This window comes from Cricetulus griseus, chromosome 7, assembly GCF_003668045.3.
Source record: "Cricetulus griseus strain 17A/GY chromosome 7, alternate assembly CriGri-PICRH-1.0, whole genome shotgun sequence".
In the NCBI taxonomy this organism is placed as follows: domain Eukaryota; kingdom Metazoa; phylum Chordata; class Mammalia; order Rodentia; family Cricetidae; genus Cricetulus; species Cricetulus griseus.
The window spans coordinates 82,850,157-82,858,550 of record NC_048600.1 but is presented as its reverse complement, the minus strand read 5'-3'; positions in this window follow the sequence as shown (position 1 = coordinate 82,858,550).

Here is an 8,394-nt window from a genome sequence, read left to right as displayed (position 1 = left end):
TTTCCCACCTAAGCATTTCCCATTATCCTGGATTGTGTCAGTTATCTCTGTTCCACCTCATCATGGGTTCTGTCATCACCAAAGTCTGTTGCACCTCCATACATTCAAGATCCTGCACCTAACCATGTCCCTCCCTCACATCTTGCTATTGGTTAGCAGACAGCAGGATCAATAAGTGCTTTCCCGGGCTGGAGACCTGTCTCAGAGGTTAAGAGCACTGACTGCTCTTCCAGAGGTCCTGAGTTCAATTCCCAGCAACCACATGGTGGCTCACAAACATCCCTTATGAGATCTGGTGCCCTCTTCTGGTGTGCAGATATACAAGGAAGCAGAATGCTGTATACATAATAAAAATCTTTAAAAAATCCTTCACAGTAGTATCTAAACTGCAAAGCAAGTCCTGCCCTAGGTTTCTAATTAAATCCTTTGCTACACCCAAGGCTGTCACAGCAGTATAGACAACCATCACCATTGTAATCTTACCTCAAACAACGCTTCTTTAATCAGAGATCTGTCTCCCCAGCACAGTGCAAACTCCCATGATCCTAAGAACTCTGTTTTTGCTCTCTATTCTAACAGGACCTGGCACCTACTCTGGGGCCAGTAAGTCTATGCTGAACAAATGAGTGAATACGAAAGCTGAAAACTCACATCAATTTAAAAATGTTTTAAGTTACATTTATTTATGGCAGGAGGGGTGGGGTGGTAGAGGCACAAATGCCATGACATGTGAGGGAATTTCAGAAGATAAATTGCAGGAGTTGGCCTAAAGGAAGTGCAGATTTTTTTTTAAAAAAAGATTTATGTGTGTGGATGTTTTGCCCCCATGAATGTATGTGTGCCACATGTGTGCAGTGCCCTTGGGGGCCAGAAGAGGGCATCAGATTCCCTTGAATAGAAGTTGCCAGTTGGTTGTGAGGCACCATGTGAGTGCTGGGAGCTGAACCACCAACCTTTGGAGCACAGTGAGTGATCTTAACCACTGTGCCATTTTTCCAGCCCCTAGCTAGAAATAGAAAGTAGATTCAGTGGACTGGATTTGTAGGTGGACTGGCACTGCTGCTCCCTGAGTGTGATTCCCTTTTTGTCGTCTTTGTTGGTTTGTCCAGTCATTCGGAGTTACAAAGTTCTTGTCATCAGGCCAATGAAGGACACTAACTTGACATCATTAGTTTCTCTTTCTCTTCCCTAGTCCCTCTGTACCTCCCCTTTCCTCTTTCCCCCTTACCTGTCTCTTCAGTCTTGCAGGAGGGTATATCACAGAGCTAGGGCACACTACTGTGACTTTCAGTCTGTGCCCAGGTGCTGGAAGGGGGGACCACTGCAGGGATGACAGGCAGGCAGCAGGTTTGTGGGCAAGAGGGCCCAGTGGCACTACCAGAAAAGGGCTGCCTTCTGTAGGAAAGCATCTAACCAGGGTACTCTCTGCTCTCTCCTGCACCAGCCCCACTCTGTACTTCCCTCTAAATTGCCACTGTGATCTCACACATACACTACAGCATAGACAAGGGACTGACACAGAAAAAGAGGTGGATACCAGGCAGCAATGAGTCTGTGGACAGAACAAGATGTTGCCTCTGGGGGCTGTGCCACCAAAGTCCCAGTCTAACTTGTCTCACACCTGATATTCTTGAGACCCTGTGGTGCTAAACAACCAAGAACTCTCTGGTCTGTTGTTGGACACTTGGGGGCAGCAAACAGCCAGAAGTGGAGATCTAGGGGACTGCTGGATGGGCCTCAGCATCTCTAGGGCTTCAAGAAATTAGTTCAAATAAACTGACCATTAGGACTGCCTTTGGCATAATGTCATCCATCACAAAAGAACACGGGCACGCTGGGCGTTAGTGGTGCACGCCTTTGATCCCAGCACTCAGGAGGCAGAGGCAGGTGGATCTCTGTGAGTTCGAGGCCAGCCTGGTCTACAAGAGCTAGTTCCAGGACCTTGAGAGTTCTCAACAGCTCCAGTTGCTGGAGGCAAGCACAGGCAGCCATTGTTTACTTGTGGTAACACTCTAGGAAAACAATGTTTGCAGAGCCTCAGCAGCTAGACAGTATGTACACTAAGGAACTGAATGAATGAAAATGGGTCTGCCTGAAACATGAAGAGCAAACGAGAAACACACCAGGTAAAGACCTGGCAGAACATGTTAAGCATCCAGGATAAGAAAGAGTGTTGGAAAAGCACAAGCCAAGCAGTGGTGGCACACACCTTTAAGCCCAGCACTCGGGAGGCAGAGGCAGGCGGATCTCTGTGAGTTCAAGGCCAGCCTGGTCTACAGAGTGCATTCTAGGACAGTCAGGACTGTTGTATAGAGAAACCTTGTCTGGGAAAACAAAAAACAAAACAAAAAGCACTTGAAGAGGTGGATGTAGGGGGCAGGTGTGAAAAGACTGGTGATTTGGCTTTTGAAATAGGAGCTCATGGAATCTACACTGGCCTCAAACTCACTGGTAGCTGAGAATGACCTTGAAATAGGAGTGCACTACCACAGCTGGCTTTATGTGGTGTTCCGAATCAAACCCAGGACTTCCCATATGCTAGGCAAGCTCTGTGAAAGAGGATGGGAGGTGGAGAGAGTCCAGTGTGGAGGCCGCTAGTGACCATGTGGCAATAGTGTTACTGGAGCAGCAGCTAGTATCAGAGACTGAGAGGAATGGGAGGGTCTGAGAACCAATGGGGAGTTAAACAAGCAGAATGTGAATGTGGAGGAGAGACAAGCCAGTGAAGCCCTGGCCTGGCCCTGGACATGGTTATACAAACATTTTACTAATGGCAAGGGGAACACATTTGGGAGGTAATCATATGCTTTGCTTTGGAATTACTGAGTTTGGGGCATCAACGGGGCATGCAGAAGGAGATAAGTTTAGAGGGGATATCCAGGAGGCAGTTAGAAGAGATTGAGGCAATGAGGTGTGGATGGAAGAGGAAGTTTATCTAGGAGGAGTGGGCAGGTCTGAGAAAGGAAGGGCGACCATGGTCAGGTCTAACCGGTACAGTGACTTTCCTCTGCCAGAGTCTCCTAGGATGCCTTGGAACGCATCCAGGGCAATAGAAGAGAGAGTTGCTCTGTTCTCTGTCCCCCACTGAGTCCTAGCTCAGCTGGCCCAATCTTTGCCTAGAGGCAAAGTCCTCTCTTTGCCACCAAAGTGTGGTAGGCCCTCCCCACTCTCCCAACACATCACCCGTGGGAACTTAGAAGGAAATGACTTTGGCCAAATAAAATAGATGAGAAGGTTCAGCTGTGTCCTTTGGGTCTCCAAACAGATGGCCCCTCCGGGGTTCTCAAGAAAACGATAGGTGAAGCCCCACTGTGTCCAAGAACAAGGATCCTAGCCCGTGTTGTAGGCCAAGGAACCCCCTCCTCCTCACCCTGTCACATTGTTGGTCTCTCTTCCCCAATGAGGTCCATGACTCTGAAGAGTTGTGAAGGGACCCCTCCTTCATACCCTTCCTCAGACTCCAGCTGGCCACCAGGTTCATACCTGATACCACACACCTTGCTATTCATTAACTTGTCCAGTTCTTGTCCTCTTTCCACCTCTGGAATATTTGTGGAGACAAGTTAGAGATTCAGGCAGCCATGAGCCTGATGAGAAGTCTTAAGAAGGATTTCCAGTAACTTGCTTGGGTGGGTGGGATATGAGCTGTTAGCGGGCTCCAGGCCCAGGTTGCTCATGACAGATGTTACAGAGCCCTGGCTATAGACTAGTTAGCTATCCCTGACTTCCCAGTGCTGTGGTTTGAATAGGCCTGTCCCAGTGCTACTCATAGTGAAGCTTGGGCTGCAATGCAGGGGGTGAGCTAGAGGCAGGCATTTGGGTCATGGAGACAAAGCTGCAAGATGTTTTCATCAGTTCTCCTCGATAGTGTAACAGAACAGATGAAAATATTAACTATTGGAGGGAGGGGTTCACAATGTAATCCCTGCCAGCTTGAAACTTACTATGTAGCTCAGAATGGCCTCAAACTTGAGGAGATCCTACTTCTGCCTCCAGAGTACTAGAAACACAGGCTTTAAGTAACCACACCTGCATGAAAAATATGAACTATGATATTTACCTAGTACTTAGAGGAAATAAAAATAAAATTATCTGAATAGGGCTTTGCCAGGAAAAATGTCCTTGCTTCCTTTTTGACTGACTTTGGAGGCAATGTAAACAGAATGGGAAAGAAAGGGTCTGTTCCATCTGCCTTCCTTCTTTCTCCTATTCTTTTTCCCCCATTCGAAAGGACTAAACATAAGGCACTTGAATGAAGAGAAAGGACCAAAGTGCTTCTAGCTAAGGAGGAGGAGAAAGTTTATTGTAGATGAAGACAATAGCATAGCCAGAGGCAGGGACATCCTGGAAAGCTCAGAGTGGACATGCCCCTGAGCCATGTGGTGGAGAGGGGGAGAGCAGCTTAGGACCAAGAGGAGCAGCCTGAGCCCCAAGAGACTGGCTAAAAGAGTAGAAGGGGAATGGTGAGGGTAACGGATGGGGACATGGACTCACTACCCAAATGGCCGGATTATATACATAAGGGCAGCCGGGGGAAGGGCAGCCCAGACCCTGGACTGGAGAAGTTGAGGGCAGAGGGCGGGGTGTGCTAACCATACCTTGTATCGGTAAGGACTGATACAGGTGGAACCCAGAGGCCATGTACACTTTGATATGTTAAATAGGCACCTAAGTTAGCCTTTGGCCGAGGTTGGAGACCTAACAGCCTCTTCCACAAAGCTGCCAGAGTCCCATGGCTTTGCACTCACTATGCAGCCAGGGAGGACCTTTAAAATTTTTATTTCCTTGGGGCTGAAGAGATGACGTTAAGAGTTCTTGTAGAGGACCATGGTCTGGTTTCCAGCTCCCAAACCTGGATAAACTCTGGATCTTGATAAATATATTTAAATGTTTATTCTACTTCAGTCTAGCAGGGTTGCTTACTCTTGGCTTGTAATTCCTGCACTCTCAGGAGCCCGAGGGAAGGCCATTCTGGGTTTAGCATGAGTAAGAACTTGCCTCAGAAAACTAAATAGACTGGAGAGATGGCTCAGTGGTTAAGAGCACTGGCTGCTCTTCCAGAGGACTGGGGTTCAGTTCCCAGAGGCTCACAACTGTCCGAACTAACTCCAGTTCTAGGAGCTCTGACACCGTCACACAGATCTACATTCAGGCAAAAACCAATGTATATAAAACATAAATAAATTATATATACAAAGGCTGGGAGTGGTGGGGCTCACTTTAAAAAAAAAAGGGGGGCTGGGTGGTGGTGGGCACGCCTTTAATCCCAGCACTCCGGAGGCAGAGGCAAGTGGATCTCTGTGAGTTCCAGGCCAACTATGGTCTACAGAGCAAGTTCCAGGACTGGCTCCAAAGCTACAGAGAAACCCTGACTCAAAAAAAGGAAAGAATGAAAGCCAAATAATGAGCCAGGCATGATAGATGGCACACGCCTTTAGGCCCAACACTTGAGAGGCAGAGGCAGGCAGATCTCTGTGAGTTTGAGGCCAGCCTTGTCTACATAGTGAGTTCCAGGACAGCTAGTACTATTACCCAGAAAAACCCTGTCTCAAAAAAAAACCAAAAACCAACAACAAAAAACAAGCAAACAAACAAACAAACAAAAAAACAAGTAAGTAAATGGATAGATAATAATCTACTTTGGTGGAGGGGAGAATGGCTCATTGCTTAAGAGCACTGGTGGTGCACATATATATGAATATGGGCAAAATACTCATGCACATAAATTTAAATATTTTCTTTTTTGGGGGGGAGGGGTTCAAGACAGGCTTTCTCTGTGGCTTTGGAGGCTGTCCTGGAACTTACTCTGTAGACCAGAGTTGGCCTGGAACTCAGAGATCCACCTGCCCCTGGCTCTCAAGTGCTGGGATTAAAGGCGTGCACCACCCCAACCCTGCTGACAGTACTATATTGTGTTTTTAGTGAGGCATGGTGGCACACCTGAAATTCTGGAATTTAGGAGACTGAGGCAGAAGGACTCCCTCAAATTCAAGGCCAGATTGGATTACATAGTAAGACCCTGTCTCAAACAAAACTAGGGGGCTGGGGAGATGCTTAGAAATCTCAAAGATGGCTGATCTTAGGAGGACCCAGTTCAGCAGCACCCACGTGGTAGTCTGCAACTCCCGTTTTCAGGGGCTCTGAACCCTCTTGAGGGTGGCAGGCACACAGGTGGTGCACAAACATACATACATGCAAATAAAAGACTCATTAAGTAAAATCTAGACAATCTTGAAAAACAAAACTCCAAGCCGGGCATTGGTGGTGGCACACGCCTTTCGTTCCAGCACTCGGGAGGCAGAGGCAGGCGGATCTCTGTGAGTTCGAGGCCAGCCTGGTCTACATAGTGAGTGCCAGGACAGCCTCCAAAGCTACAGAGAAACTCTGTCTCAAAAAACCAAAAGAAAAAAGAAAAGAGAGAGAGAAGAAGAAAAACAAAACTCCACTACCATAGTGAGGCTGGAGAGTTGACTCACTGAGTATGTAACCCAGCACCCATCTCAGGTAGCTCACAAAACTCCAGCTCCCAGGGCATCTGACACTTTTTTCCAGCCTCCAAGGACATCTTCATATACCTGACACACACACACACACACACACACACGGTGCACATACATTCAAGGGTAGACACATCTGTGATTGGAGCCAGCCTGGTCTACATATCAAGTTCCAGTTCAGCCAAGACTACATAATGAAAAAACAAACAAAACAAACTAGTTTCTTGTGTTCCTATATATTTTATTTTTATTTACAAACATTTTTCCTAGTAAGTATTCATGAGTTTCATCAAGATTTCAAAGGACCCAATGGTAGGATTGAAGGCTTAAAATTCCTGCATACAAGAAATATGTAGTCTTAACTCTTCCATCAAGGGATGGTTGTTACCGGGTGGGGTATCACTGGAGGTCAAAGTCTTTTCTTTTTTTCCTTTAGATTTATTTTAACTATGAACCTGCACCTGTGGGCATCACATGTGTATCTGGTGCCTGTGGAGGTCAGAGGCTCCCCTGGAATTGCAGTTGCTGATGGTTATGAGCTACCGTTTGGGCACTGGGAACCCATCCCAGGACCTCTACAAAGGCAAAGTGCTCTTAACTGCTGATCCATCTCTCCAACCCCCTCAAAGTCTGTCTTTTGGGTCCTTCAAAGGAAAGGGACCATCCTAAGGCACAGAATCACCTGTCCCAGTTGTAGGTATGCTGTCACCAGCACCATGAGAAGAGCAGCTGTGTGCCATCTCAGAGATTTGTCCTGTGACGCTCCTCCTCCCAGCTGCAGCTGGTCCAAGGGTCCCACTGTGCTCAGATACCTTTTCAGACCCAATGGCAGCAAACCGACCTGTTTGCTTTTTAGGGAGTTGGAGTTTGAACACACTGGAATGTCGGCATTGAGAAGGCTAGAAGAGATGGCAGATACCGAGAGACGGATGGCAAGCCAACAGGAGAGATCAAGAGTCCTACCATGACAAGGAGCCTTCTACCACAGAAGAGATCCAGCCTTGAGCCTTGGTACAGCTCTGCTCCCTACCATCCTGTCATAGAGCTCAGACACTGGGGAAAGGCAGGGGTCTTAGCTACTTGTAGTCCACAGAAGGCTTGTCAGGAACCCTCTATGTCATTGGAGATCAAAGCTAAGGAGTTTTGATCTGCTTGACTATGTACAAAGCAATTAGAGCGGTTGTTGCTCCTAGAAAGAAAAGTCTACACAGAGAGGCCTCTACGGCCAGGTTCCTTCTATCCCATGGGGGCCTACAGTACCCTTTCTCTTATGGAGTGAAACTAGTCACAGACCCACCCAGAAACAGATGAGCCAACTACATCCTCATCTCAATTCTAATTATGTATTTGTTTATTTACTGGGGAAGGGTCTCACTATATTACACTGGCTGGCCTGGAACTCACTATGGAGAACAGGCTGGTCTTGAACTACAGAGATCTGATTGGAATTAAAGGCATGTGCCACCATACATGAACACATTTCAATCCTGACAGTGCTTTAGAGTTGAGGAAAAGCTCAGAGAAAAGCCAGATGACTACAGTTAGAAATAAAAAGTCCAAACTGGGTGTGGTAGCACATACTCAGTGCACTTAGGAGGCTAGGGTGGGATGACTACAGTTACAGGGAGGGAGCAGGGGGCAAGAGAAGGAAGGAGAGAGAGAATTTAATGGCAAAGGACCGACCCCCATCTACTTGTGACCCCCTCAACCTTCCCCTCCTTGTATATTCACATTTCCTATACACTCTCACCTCCAAGTTTATTCACCTATGTCCTGGCTGGAATACCTCGAGGACGCCCTCAGGAGCCCTGTAAAACCAACTTTAAGACTCAGATCAAGCTGGGCAGTGGTGGTGCACGCCTTTAGTCCCAGCACTGCAGAGGCAGAGGTAGGTGGA